The following is a 13,873-nucleotide window of genomic DNA, read 5'->3' on the forward strand; positions in this document are numbered from 1 at the left end:
TATTCTCTTTACTCCTAGTTGTAGAATTTCCACTCAGCCAGCCCTCCTGTGGCTCTGGACGTTGTCCTTTCCCTGGATCAAGCTTAATTTGACTTAGTTGTTCCAGGCAGCAATCTCTGGTGTTAACCTATGCCGCCATCTTCCTGGTTCGCCCTTCTATGCTTTCTTTAGCTTCACAAAAATCTGACACAGAAGAGGGAAGGCATTTTTATTCTTAAGTCAGTTATTTTTAGCTGGACTTGCCATAGACATAATTGTGTCATTTGCCCCAGCCCTCAATATCACTTAAAGGAAAGAAAATATTTTAGTGGTTTATTGTCCCTTAGCAGGGCACTTATAATGATACAGTATTTTGCTATGTCACTTGTATATTCTACCTGTAGCTTTTAGAATAAAAGAATAATAGAGACAATTAATTCTGGTAAATGCATCTTGGAGCCATGTGTTAGCTTATCTATGGATTTTCTCCTTCAATGTTTAAATATTCCCTCTGCAATTTAGGTTTCATCAAACAAAGGCGATCTGATTTAAGATAATTCTCTTGGTAAGAAAACAATTGTGGCTGCAATCTGCCATTCACCCGGAGTCATTGATCCCAGGATAAACATTCATTTACCAGAGAATTCAAAATAAAACACAGCATATGCTGCCATTTATACAAAATTGATGGGTAGAACGCTGCATTCTTCCTGGGTTCTCCATCAATTCGTTGCTTCATTTACGTTGGTGAAAATTACTATAAAATATCAGTTTCATCTTTTGCTACTATTCTTTAAAAAATATATTTTTTATTGATTTCAAAGAGGAAGGGAGAGAGAGAGAAAGATAGAAACATCAATGATGAAAGAGAGTCATTGATTGGTTGCCTCCTGCATATCCCCTACTAGGGATCGAGCCCACAACCCAGCACCTGCCCCGACTGGGAATCAAACCATGACCTTCTAGTTCATAGATCAATCTTCAACCACTGAGCTAGGCTGGCCAGGTTGGCCACTATTCTTAATTCCAATTCCAAGCTGGTAAACTTTGTAAAGTTAGTCCATCATCTTAATCTCATTGTACTCTTCCGTTTATTTAAAATTGTCTTTTCAAAGCATTATGAATGTTTAAATGGTCTCTTTTTATAAATCGCTCCATCCTTTGGAGCCATTCACTTTCTGCAATGTGCTGGTAAGGTGCTTGGGAGGAATTCTGGGGTCTGGATTGTGACTTTGGCCTTGTGTGGTGACCTTCTTGCCGTAACCATATAATCATCTTCAGAAAGCTATAGTGCAGGTATAAAGAGATTGTGGCCATGAAGAAATGCCTTTCATTCAGAGTTGTTATTGGATTTTGCAGCCTGCACGTAGCAGGCAAAATGACCATGAGATGATAATTAAGTGGTCTCTTTATTATTTCAGAGAGGAGAAAAGTTCGCAATTCTGGTGATTGCAAAGCCTCTGAATTGGAGATTAAAAAGGAAAACATACAACATAAAACACTTGTGTGAGCACAGATTTCCTCCTTTCATTTATTTAAATGTAGATGATATTTTTTTCCTTGACTAATGAGTGTCTTGTAGGACAAGAGGCTCTTGACTGAAGGTTGGCAATAAAATACTTGCTATCTAACAGCAGTCTAAGCAGATTGTACAAAGGAGACCACTGTTTAATCATTGAAGTTCAAAACCAAGGTTTCTCTCTTCGAAGGGTGTTTGGAGCCTCTGAAAAAATGCAACAGATGGGTACCTCAAGTTCAAATTCTTTTGATAATGATTAAGGATTTTCTGTTTAAAATGATGAAAATAAAACTTTCACTGATGGTCTTTGAAGATGACAGGAGAAGATCTATCAGAAAATTATAAGTTTTTTGTGAAATTCATTTAAAAATAAATGGTTTTTGCTTCTCTGTGCTATATGATCTGACCTTTCTGCATTTTAGTAAAAGTTTTCACTTGACTTTACATAAAATTCAGAAAGAGGTTATAGTTATAAATAAGGGCATGTGCATTATTTCTTGTAATTTTATTAAACTGGAAACCTTAAAAAGAAGTTTTAAAAATCTCCGGCGAAAAAAATAGAGATTGTCCCAACTGAGTTTTTATTTATTGTTGGTCATGTAGTCACCACCTTAAGCAAAAACCTCGACAATGATCTACATGACATGATGGTGCCATTTATATATTTGTCTGCTAGTTTTCTCACCTATAATCTGGATGGGGTTATGTAAAATTCCATACACATCAACTATGAATACATTTAGTTAATTCCTAATAAAATGTTACATTGCGGCCAGCTGGCATGGCTCAGTGGTTGAGCGTTGACCTATGAACTAGGAGGCCATGGTTCGATTCCTGGGCAGGGCACATTCCTGGGTTGGGGCTTGATCCCCAGTGGGGGACATGTAGGAGGCAGCCAATTGATGATTCTCTCTCATCATTGATGTTTCTGTCTCTCTCCTTCTCCCTTCCTCTCTGAAATCAATAAAAAAAATTTAAAAAAATCTTACATTGCTTTCCCTATGTTATTAAGGAGTTATTTTGAAAATGTTCCATTGTTGTAGGTCCTTCAACATTTCCAGACAGTCTTAAATATATTCACCTTTGGTTATGCTCAATGTATAGGCTAACATGATGTTTATTACAACTATGAAATTTGCCTTTTAGGTAGTGCACCAATTGCTTTACGTTCCTAGTAAATTTAATACCTCTATAGAATTTCAAAGAGCACATTGTGTAATATATGTGGTTAGTATTGTGTAATATACTTGGAAAGACTTTATATTATAAACTGTCAACAACTATTGATTGGACTACAGAAGGCTGAGGAAATTTGGAGTGGCAATTTTGTACTAAGTATAAATGAAACCTCATGTAGAACCACAGAAAATTTTTTCATCTTCAGAAGGGACTTTTTATATCATCAGTATATTTTATAGTTGGGATACTGAATATGGATGAAAAAAAATCAATACTAAATGCATTTTACTTAAATTAAAAATGTGCATCATATTCAAATGCAACGGCTGAATGGTTGCACTAAAACAATCTAAAAGTTGTTAATTCCACAGCACGAGGACCTATCTATTCAAAATGAGATGCCATCTATGAGATGCCAGATTGCTGGCTGCCTTTGCCTTCTGATAGATGCGAGAGCTCACTAAAATATGCTCTGTGAGAAAAGAAATCAGTGGGTTTATATGATTCTTTCCAGTAGAAAAAGCTATATTTCTTTTTCTGAAAAACTTTAGGGATCCATTGTTTGCTTTTCTCTGATTTTTATTTTATATGATAAATTCCTCTTAGAATTTAGAGGAGTTTAAAATATTTCATTTTTAGATGGGTACTTTTAAGGAACTAGTCATAAATCTACATATATTAGGCTTCTTAAAGCTGTATTTGCATAACTGATTTGAAAGCAACATTTGTTATAAGCTTACGTCTGGATGCTATTATCTCATGGCAATTAATTCCAGCCACTGTGAAATGTCAAGGATGATCTGTGTCAAGTGCGACCCTTGTTCTTTTCCCTTGCCAAAATAGAAGGCATTGGATAAGCACTGAGATTCTAGGAAATTGAGAAATAGGCACTTATGATTCCTCCTGATTCGTTATTCTTCTCCTCTGTCCCTATGGAATTAAAGGCATCCCCAGCTATTGGGGGCCTCCACTCTTTTAAATATTTTTCTTGATTTCAGAGAGGAAGGGAGAGGGAGAGAGAGATAGAAACATCAATGATGAGAGAGAATTGTTGATTGACTACCTCCTGCACACCCACACTGGGGATTGAGCCCACAACCCAGGCATGTGCCCTGACCAGGAATCAAACTGTGATCTCCTGATTCATAGGTCGACACTCAACCATTGAGTTATGCTGGTCAGGCTCTTTTCTTCTTTTGATACTTTCTACTGGCTGCTACTAGGGTTAAATCCTAAAATTTGTAGCTGGTCATAGATCTTCATTACCCTCAAATTTATGTATTTATAGAGGCCTAGTCCCCCTTTCCCTCTACCACCCAGCCACAGCTGTAGCTGGAATAATGTAACTCTCAACAGATAGACTTTGCTTCAGAGCACCGATCCCTACCTGACATGATGAACCTGTTATTGTTTTTACACAGCACAATCTTCACAGTTCTCTTCCTAGAATGGACCATCCATAAAAAATCATTTTCTGTCCTGAGGATTGTATCTGGTATGTAGCAGTGTTATCAGGGATACTGGGGTAACTCCCCAACTGAAGCAGGCAGAATTGTAAACATTAGAAGTATTCTCTACATGTTACTGCTTTCCTCCTGAAATAACAGTGATTGATGAAGGCCTTAAAGTTAGGTACTGCTCTATATACTTGTATTTCATGTGTTTCTTACAAGTTCTTAAACATTTCCTGGTTTATTTGGGTGGAATTATATACCTGGATTTACGACATCCTATTCCAGTCACAGAAGAAGAGTAGCTGGGGTTTTTGTAGAGATAAAAGCAAAGCCAGTGTCCAGAGGTTCCGTTCCATATTACAGCTGGGTCCAGTTCAGCATCAGGCTAGTACAGTCCACTAGTCCATTGTGTGGGGGTACACATGGCTGTGGGCCGTGTGGGTGAATGGAGGGGTGCCAAGAGAGTATGGCCCCCTGCAATGAGAGTCCCAAGAGAGCCGAGAGAGAACAAGAGCAGCCAAGAGAGCGATTCCTTTGTTCAGGGAATTAAGTATCCTTTTTTTAAAGTATATTTTATTGATTTTTTACAGAAAAGAAGGGAGAGGGCAAGAGAGTCAAAAACATCGATTGGCTGCCTTCTGCAGGCCCCCGCAGTGGGGATGCGCCCGCAACCAAGGTACATGCCCTTGATTGGGATCGAACCTGGGACCCTTGAATTCGCAGGCCGACGCTCTATCCACTGAGCCAAACCGGTTCGGCAGGGAATTAAGTATCCTAAATCTTCCCACACTGTGGTGGCCACGCCCATTCTGGTCAATGACCCATTCCCAGGTGTGGCTGACAGAAAAGTACCTTCCCCTAACCCGGACTTTACTGGGCTTGCATCTATCTTCTCTTTGAGGGACCCCTGGGGAGTGTAAAGTTGTAGTTTCCTGGTGAAGCTGCCCAAATGATATGACTGTAATATTAGGCCTTCCCTTTGCTCCTTTCCTGTTATTAATAACTAGGTTAATTACAATGGTATCAGCCGGTGCTCAACAAACATTTTAAACAAACAAATGCATTTTCTGTCAAGGCACACTAGTATCTCAGCATTTCTTCTTGAAATCTTGTGGTTTTGCTATTTGACCATAGCAGTATGTGTTATTCCTCATTTATTAACCCCCAATAGAAGGAATTTCCTGCTTGGAGACAATGTGTGATGAAAGGGCGAGGGCTATGCCCTCCGTCTTACCCTGGATCCACCATGTTGGAGCAGTCACCATGTGCTCAGGAAAGTACCTTCTTCCCGGAAGCCGGGATTTCTTTAAACTAACCAATGACAATCAAGGAACATGCGCGCCATAGATGGTTAAAAAGGAGCTCATGAGAAATAATGACTACAGATGACAATATTTATGTTAAGCTCTTTTTTTCTATGAAAATAATGTCTTTAGAAATTTCGCTTCCTCTAATCTTTCCAATCTGCCATAAGATTATCTGTGAAATTGCTACGAGATTTGCTTGTGGTCTCGGGGTGTAGGGGCTGCAGCATGAAAATCACAATGGAGTATTTTAGAAGAGTACATCAGGATTAACTTGTTGTTGTTGTTCTGAGCTGTAAGCAGTTTGCATTCATATTGGCCTCTGCCGTGTGTGGGAGCGATCCATCGATAATTTGTGCTTTTAAGGGTGGAGGTGCTCATGAGTCTTCACATGAATGTCCTGACAGAAAAGGCCCAATTGCCCTTTTGCCACTTAGAAAGGCAGGAGAAAGCCGTTGACAAGGGTCATCTGGGACTTTATATCTTACAGACATATACCCCCGGTGTCATCAAGGGTCTGCCTATACAGTTTTAGCGGTTTCCTTCCAGTTTTCCCAGAAATAAAGGGTTCGTTCACATAAGGCAGTCTCAGGATTATTGATATAATCACAAATTGAAATGGGACCCTGAGCTCTCTGTTCACAGAAACGCTTGCCCGGCTCTCTCCGCATTTGGAGTGATTAACGATGCAGTGGCATTATGGGAACATGATCTGTCTATAATTACAGGAAGCCACAGGAGGGACAAACCCTTTCTGAGAGTTGTCTTTGAAGCCACCCAACTTATTTGAGTCTGAGTCATTGGCGGGAGGGGTGGGACGGACAGGAAGAAGAAAGTATGACTATTATTTTTTTTTGAAAAGATGAGAAAATCAGAACATGTAGGACTGATAGTGTTTTAGGGGGAGATTATGCATGTGAGAAAGGAAACAGATTGGTTGGGATCCTGATAGGCTGATGGATAGGAGCAGATACTGGTTCTGCAGTTGAACAAGCCACTAAATAGAGCACTTACCGCTCTCTGACTAGTCCTCTCCCTATTGTTCCTGTCATTTCACCCTCCTTTCTAATCTGTAATATGGAAACAGTATTTTTCATCATCTTTGTGGGGCACAGTGACACAGACAGGCTTTACTAAAAATATAAGATACGATGTAAATGCTATAAACAATGATATGGAATAGGTGATTCTAATTGCCACCCCTCCCCCCATCCTTTTGGTGTTCAAGAAAATATAAAACTCCTTAAAATTGGGGACATTAGGGTTCATGTGAGTTTCAGAATCACCTTTAAGGTGTCAGGGGTATTGGGGCTTTGTTTTCCTCCCACTCCCAGGAGCTGGGCTGCCTGGGGATAGTGTCGGGTCCACACACCAGCAGGCTGGCCAGAGGATGTGAATACAAACTGGCAGCCTAATTCCCTTCCTAACCACTTGGTGCCACTGTCGCTTTAAGAACTGCTCAGCCCCAGCCTAATCCTGGAAAAAGGCTTCCTCTGGGGTTGGCTTCTGTGGTTTCAAAGACCCTCATTGTTTTGAAGAAGGTCATTGGAAGAGTTGGGTGGCCGATGTGATTAGAATGTGTGCAGCAAGTCGCATTCCAGGTGCTTTGTGTGCTAACACTTAGGTGTGATTACCAGCATTAATTATCCGAGGGACATGTAATAAACACAGGTGAGCGCTTGTTGGTTCATTTATTTGAAAAGCAAGGCTCTGCAGATTGCAAACTGCCAGGTAGCCACCCAGGCTTTTAACTTGGAGTTTAATTTGGGGATAGGCTACAGTCCCCTCCTCCCCCAACCTAGTCTACTTATAGGTTGAATGTTATAGATATATCCCTAGTTCAGTAGTAGTTCCTCCTCAGTATATGTTACACACACACATACACAGAGATACACAGACACACACAGACATCTATAGTAAAAACATAAAGAACATAAAAATGCTATTGTTGAGTAAGCTTTCAGCATTCAGTAGTTTCAGGGTTTTTTTTTGTATTTTTAAAAATATATGTATATTTGTATTGATTTCAGAAAGGAAGGGAGAGGGAGATAGAAACATCAATGATGGGAGAGAATCATTGATCAGCTGCCTCCTGTGTGCCCCACACTGGAGATTGAGCACACAATCCAGGCATGTGCCCTGACCGGGAATCAAACTGTGACCTTCTGGTTCATAGGACGACACTCAACCACTGAGGCACACCGGCTGGGCTTTCCCCCCCCTCCATCTCCACCCTCCTTATTTGTATACTTTTAAATTCATCAACAAAAAGGACGTTTTTCTTTTATAGAAAGAACCAGCTTTCAAATGAGCTCACTTCCTCGAGTGTTATCCAAAGTGTTACCCAAATGAAATGTTGCCCCAAATGTTACATCTTCTCTCTCCCCACCTCTGTTTTCCTTCTGGGACCAGAATGGATTTGAGGAAGGAATCTGTGCAGAGACTTTTACAGCTTCGAGATGACTTTCTAAATTGGAGGACGCTGCAGCATTTAGCTGACGGTCCTGTGTTCTGTTTTAATGGGAGCCCAGGAGGGGGCTTGCCCACTTCTAAAGATGCTGTGGAGAGCAGTGCCTTTCTGACTCATTAATCTGGGAAGGCAAGAGAAGGCTGCCATTAAGAAATGTCTTTGCAATTAATTGCATGTAAAACCTCAAGGTGTTTCCCCGATGCGTTCATAGGAACTGCTCTGCGTTGTTTATGCCGTGCACTGCTGCTGGCCTTAAAGCAGGCGTGGAGCTGGCCTCCGGCTAAGCTGAGATGCTGGGAACACCTGCTTCTGGGCCCCTCCTGGTTTCGCTGCCGACCTTTCCTTTCCCTGGACCTAAACCTTCCTCCTGCCTCCCCTTAGTTTTGAGTTTAATTGCCTCTGGCATTCAGCTTCTCAGCTTTGGATTGGCTTGTCCTTGGGTCCGGAGGTCTGGGAGTTCTGTTAGGACCCTGATCGGCCACTTCCTTGCTGTGTATGTTTAGGCAAATTATTTGACTTCCTTGCACTTCCTGTCCCCTTCTGTTAATTCAGCCGTTTTGAGCAATAAATGGAATACCACATGTGTGGAATCAGAAGAATCAAACACTCAAGGTACTTGTTAAATATGAAGTTTTCTGGACCTTAGTCTAGATGAATGACTCAGGGAGAGGCCCAGGAATCTACACTTTTGAAAGAGCTTTAAGAAATTCTTATACTCACCGAAGTCTTCCGTGGGGGAACTGTGTTTATGGAAGGATCAGGGGAAAGAGCATAACCCAGAGGAGGGGATGAGTAATGGAGGGACTCAGGCATGACAGTTGTTTTGTGGGAGAGATTTGGGGCAGTTGCAGGTCTGATCAGATCAGGCCTATCCTGAATCCTAGATAGAAAGGAAAACGTGGACCACCCATTGGGTTATGTTGCTGAGGTAGAGTACATGGTGCCTCCTCTCTAAAGTGAAGATGCTAAATCCATCTGCTAGACAACTTCTTCTTAAGCGATTTTTAAAAAATGACATACTTTTATTTTTTATAAAGATCTTTAAAATTGATTTTTTAAGAGAGAGAGTAAAGGGCAGGGGGGAGAGAGAGAGAGAGAGAGAGAGAGAGAGAGAGAGAGAGAGAAACATCGATCTGAGAGCAAAACCTCTATCAGCTGCCTCCTAAACACCTCCACTGGGGATCAAGCCCACAGTCCAGGCATATTGGATCAATAATTGGACCAGCAACCTTTCAGTACATGGGACAACCCCCAACCAATGGAGCCAAGGCTACTTTAAACTTTTAATTTGTCATCTTTTCCCAAGTTGGTTTTATTTGTTTTGGGTACCCGTATGTGCGTACAAAAGGCAAGCTTGTTCCCTCCCGCTTCTGCTGAAGAGCAGACTCTTGCTCCCTAGACTGTAGGCTGCATGAGTGCGGATACTGTGATTTGGGTTCCTTTGGATTTCAGGGTCTAGCACAGAGCACACATACAGTGTAGGCATCTGGTCGATGAGTGCATGAACTGGGGAGGAAAACTGTTTCTTAACCTCTAATGTACGCTGATTAAACTCCCCTTTTCCTCCTTCTGTTCACATTCACACACCTACTTACGGCTTGATCAGACTGAGGTCCCTTGAGTGATAGAACTATTTTGGGGGAGCTGACACTCTGAATGAAGCTAGGTCACATTAATTGAAAATTAGGGGTGATCAGATATGTGGAATACAGATTTTAAGGGAAATTAATTCAGTATTGGTTGGCTGCTGGGCCATCTTTTTAGTTGAGATCATCTAAGAGATTAAATATCCACTGATCCAATATGAGTCTGATTTGCAAAGCTTCTTGACCATGTGGAAAACTGAGTGATGGGGGCTTCTGCCTGCGGGCTTGTTGTTGATCCCAGCACTTAATGCCTAGTGAGAACAATTGAAGCGATGGGGGCTTCTGCCTGCCGGGCTTGTGGGCTGTTGTTGAGCCCAGCACTTAATGCCTAGTGAGAACAATTGAAGTAATGACGAAGGAGAGGATTGTTTGCACATGGCTGATATGTTCCAAGGTGTTAACAACCATCTAATTTTTCTCAAAATTCAGTGTCATAGGAGAAATGCAGATTTCTGGGCCCTACATATTGCCAAACATAGGTATTGGTCAGTGTATAAGAATCACTCAAGAGATTAATTGGACTTGGTCTGGGAGAGGCTATTCATGGGGTCCAGGACATCCCCAAACCCCTCCACTCCACCGTTCTGGGCACTAGAGGAGTAATGTATTTACTGCTCTCCAGGCACAAAACTGGCACAGGGATAAGAGTGTTCTTTGGCCTATAAATCAGTTTTTGACTCCAGTCCTCAGCCTTATTATCACTTGTTATAATCAAGAACCACATGTTTTTTAATTAAGATTTTCTTTTGTTAGAGTAGCTTTAGGTTCACAGCAAAACTAGAGGGCAAGGAATTGAGGTTTCCCACACCCCCCTGACCCCACACATGCATGGCTTCCCCTATTACCAGCATCCCCCACCAGAGTAGTGCATTTGTTGCAATAGATGAATCTACAATGACACACCATACTCACCAAAGCCCATGGTTTTCATTAAGGTCCTCATAACTTGTTTGAGCTTCATTTGCTCTACCTGTGAATGGTTTAAGTGAGGAACTCTCTCACGTGTTCTCGTTTCTGTTCCCATGTTTTAAGTAGGTAATGAAGAGTTTTGTAGATTTCTGTGCTTAACGTTGAACCCTTTCTATCAGATGGGCTAGAATGCTTACTTATTCTTTTATTTAGAGTGGTGATTCTCAGAATGTGGTCCCCAGGCAGTAGTATCAGGATCCTGGGGGAAATGGGTAGGAATGCCAGTTCTTGGGCCCTTCCCTAGACCTTCTAAACCAGCGGTTCTCAACCTGTGAGTTGCGACTCCTTTGGGGGTCAAATGACCCTTTCACAGGGGTCCCCTAAGACCATCGGAAAACACGTATATAATTACATATTGTTTTTGTGATTAATCACTTTGCTTTAATTATGTTCAATTTGTAACAATGAAAATACATCCTGCATATCATATATTTACATTACAATTCATAACAGTAGCAAAGTTACAGTTATGAAGTAGCAACGAAAATAATTTTATGGTTGGGGGTCACCACAACATGAGGAACTGTCTTAAAGGGTCGCGGCATTAGGAAGGTTGAGAACCACTGTTCTAAATGAAATGCTGGGCTGGGGCCCAGCACGCTGTGTTTTACTCAGCCGTTTAAATGGTTCTTTTTTAAAAAAAATATGTTTTTATTGATTTCAGAGAGGAAGAGAGAGAAACATCAATGATGAGAAAGAATCATTGATCGACTGCCTCCTGCATGCCCCCTACTGGGGATTGAGCCTGCAACCCAGGCATGTGCCCTGACCACGGAATCGAACCGTGACCTCGTGGTTCATAGGTCAACGCTCAACCACTGATCTATGCTGGCCGGGCTGTTCAAACGGTTCTAATGTGCTGTTGTTTGAAAACCACTGAACTTTAGGGAAATGTTACTCGTTGGCTTAAAATTTTAATGGGCACCATTTTGGCTGAGTGGCTGATTCTTCATATAGTGGTTTTTTTAAAAAAGTATATTTTATTGATTTTTTACAAAGAGGAAGGGAGAGGGATAGAGAGTTAGAAACATCGATGAGAGAGAAACATCGACCAGCTGCCTCCTGCACACCTCCTACTGGGGATGTGCCCACAACCAAGGTACATGCCCTTGACCGGAATCGAACCTGGGACCTTTCAGTCCGCAGGCTGACGCTCTATCCACTGAGCCAAACCAGTTTTGGCCATATAGTGGTTTTAAGGAAACTAGAAAAAGGCTAATCTGAGGCTGTGTGTGGCAAGAGGTGGGCAAGACAGTGCCATTGATGAGCTATGTCACAGTCACGTTTATTTTTCTGTCTATGGCTGACCCTGCGAGTGTATTAGAAAAATTCCTTCTCTGGGCTTCACAGTCCTTGTCTGTAAATTTAGGGCATTCCTCTGTCTGCTGCGGGGTTAAGTGAGGATGCAGGTCTGGTACCTCATGCAGCAGGTGTTCAATGATGGTCCCTTTGCTGCCGTCACTGGAGACAGTGAGCTACCTGTGATCCCACTAGACTGCAACATCAGGGGGCAGGGCCCGCCTCTCCTATGGTCATTGTTGTAGCCCTAGAAACCAGCACAGTTCCTTTGGAGGCAAAGTAGAGACCGCCAGAAAAAGTTGCAAGGCTAATTCTGAGGTTTGGGTCTAAAGTATTCACACCTGGAGTCAGGCATGGGTGAGTGGAAGATGGAGGGAAACACGTGGGACTTGCCCCTTGAAAAAGCCTAATAAGCTCGGGTTGGCTCTGCCTCATACTCAGGAGAGCGTGTGGGGTGGCCTGTCCCCTCCCGCCATGGTCTGAACTTTGCAGGCATCTGAGTCAGTCCCGGCGCATGTGGTGACACAGTATGTCCACAGTAACTCCATGGCCATGCAGGCCAGAGATGATGGTGTGAGTACCGTCAGGAGTCCCTGGCCAACACTAGATGTTCCCGTCCAGGCCGAATGAACATCCAGGGCAGACCGGCATTTGGAAGACCTCAAGGCTGTTTTGGCTGCTTGTAGTAAGTTTCTCTACAAATTCTTAATGTTTATTCAGGAACCTTTGGTGGAGATAGAAGGTGTTAGTAAAGTTGCCTTTCGTCATTGCCTTGAGTCCACACACACGGCAAAATGAATGTTACGAGGAAAAGGAGAAGACAATGTTGTATGGAAAGCAGCAGTTTATAGGAATGCTAGAAACTCCCCAAACATTGGAGTCAGAAACAGGTGAATGTGCTGCTCTCTTCACATTTGAAGTAGGCACGTGTTGTTGGGTGTATTGTAAACTTTTTGAATTTCACCGAAAAAGTTACCAAGACATTATTTACCTTTGCTGGCATTGCATCATTGTTTATTAAAACTGAGAAGGTTCCTGCTCTTTGTTAGGAAACAGGAGTTGCCTTATAGATTTCTCCTCTCCAAGCTATTGAGATGTATGTAATTTATAGTTAATACATTTGAGTGTCCAGCTCGAATTTTGTAATTGTATATACGGCGGTGTAACCGCCACCACAATCATGACATAGGAACGTTTTCATGATCCTGCCCTCGACCCTGATCCCTGGCCTCGGACAACCACTGATCTGATTTTTATCACTGGGGCTTTGTCTTACTTAGAATGTCATATAAATGAGCGACATGTAGTCCTTCAGGTTTGAGTCATTTCACTTGGAGTTATGTTTTAGAGATTTGCCCATGTTTTGTATGACCTATTTTGTTCCTTTTTATTGCTGAGTAGTACGAATATACCACCTGGTGATGGACGCTTAGATGGTTTCCCGTTTTTGGCTAATACAGATAAAGTGGCTATAAACATTTGTGTACAGAAAAAGAATTCTAGGACCTTACAAGCCCTTGCCAATGAAGTATAAGGAGAATAAGCTTCTCTCATCAAAATATAATGGCACTTAAATAGTATGGGTGTTAGCTGATTCTGAATAAGTGATTAGGGGAAATTAAAAAATTTCAAGCTATAAAATAGACTTGTAGAGATCTATTGATAAAAATGTTTAGACAGATTAGGATCCAGGAGAGATCAACTTTGAAATGCATTTTTTCTTCTTCTTATTTTTTTTAATAATCCATTTGTTTTCGAGTCTCTTCAAACCAAGGGTTGGCAAAACACAACACTGCAATGAAACTCTACCTTTATTTTCATTTACCTCCTTTTTAAAAATAACCATCCCATTTCTTTGTTTTTATAACCAACCTATTTCTAGTTTGACGTCTGATGCTATGCCAGCTACATGAAGCTCCTTGTTGACTTTATCAAACATTCTTAACATGTTGCCCCCCCATTTTCCAGATGGATGAACTGAGGTCCTAAAATGTAAGTGAGAATAGGAAATACGAACTTAAGGCTGATTTCTCAGCCTATGCTCCACTAGAGCA

This window comes from Myotis davidii, unplaced genomic scaffold (genome assembly GCF_000327345.1).
Source record: "Myotis davidii unplaced genomic scaffold, ASM32734v1 scaffold18, whole genome shotgun sequence".
Classification (NCBI taxonomy): domain Eukaryota; kingdom Metazoa; phylum Chordata; class Mammalia; order Chiroptera; family Vespertilionidae; genus Myotis; species Myotis davidii.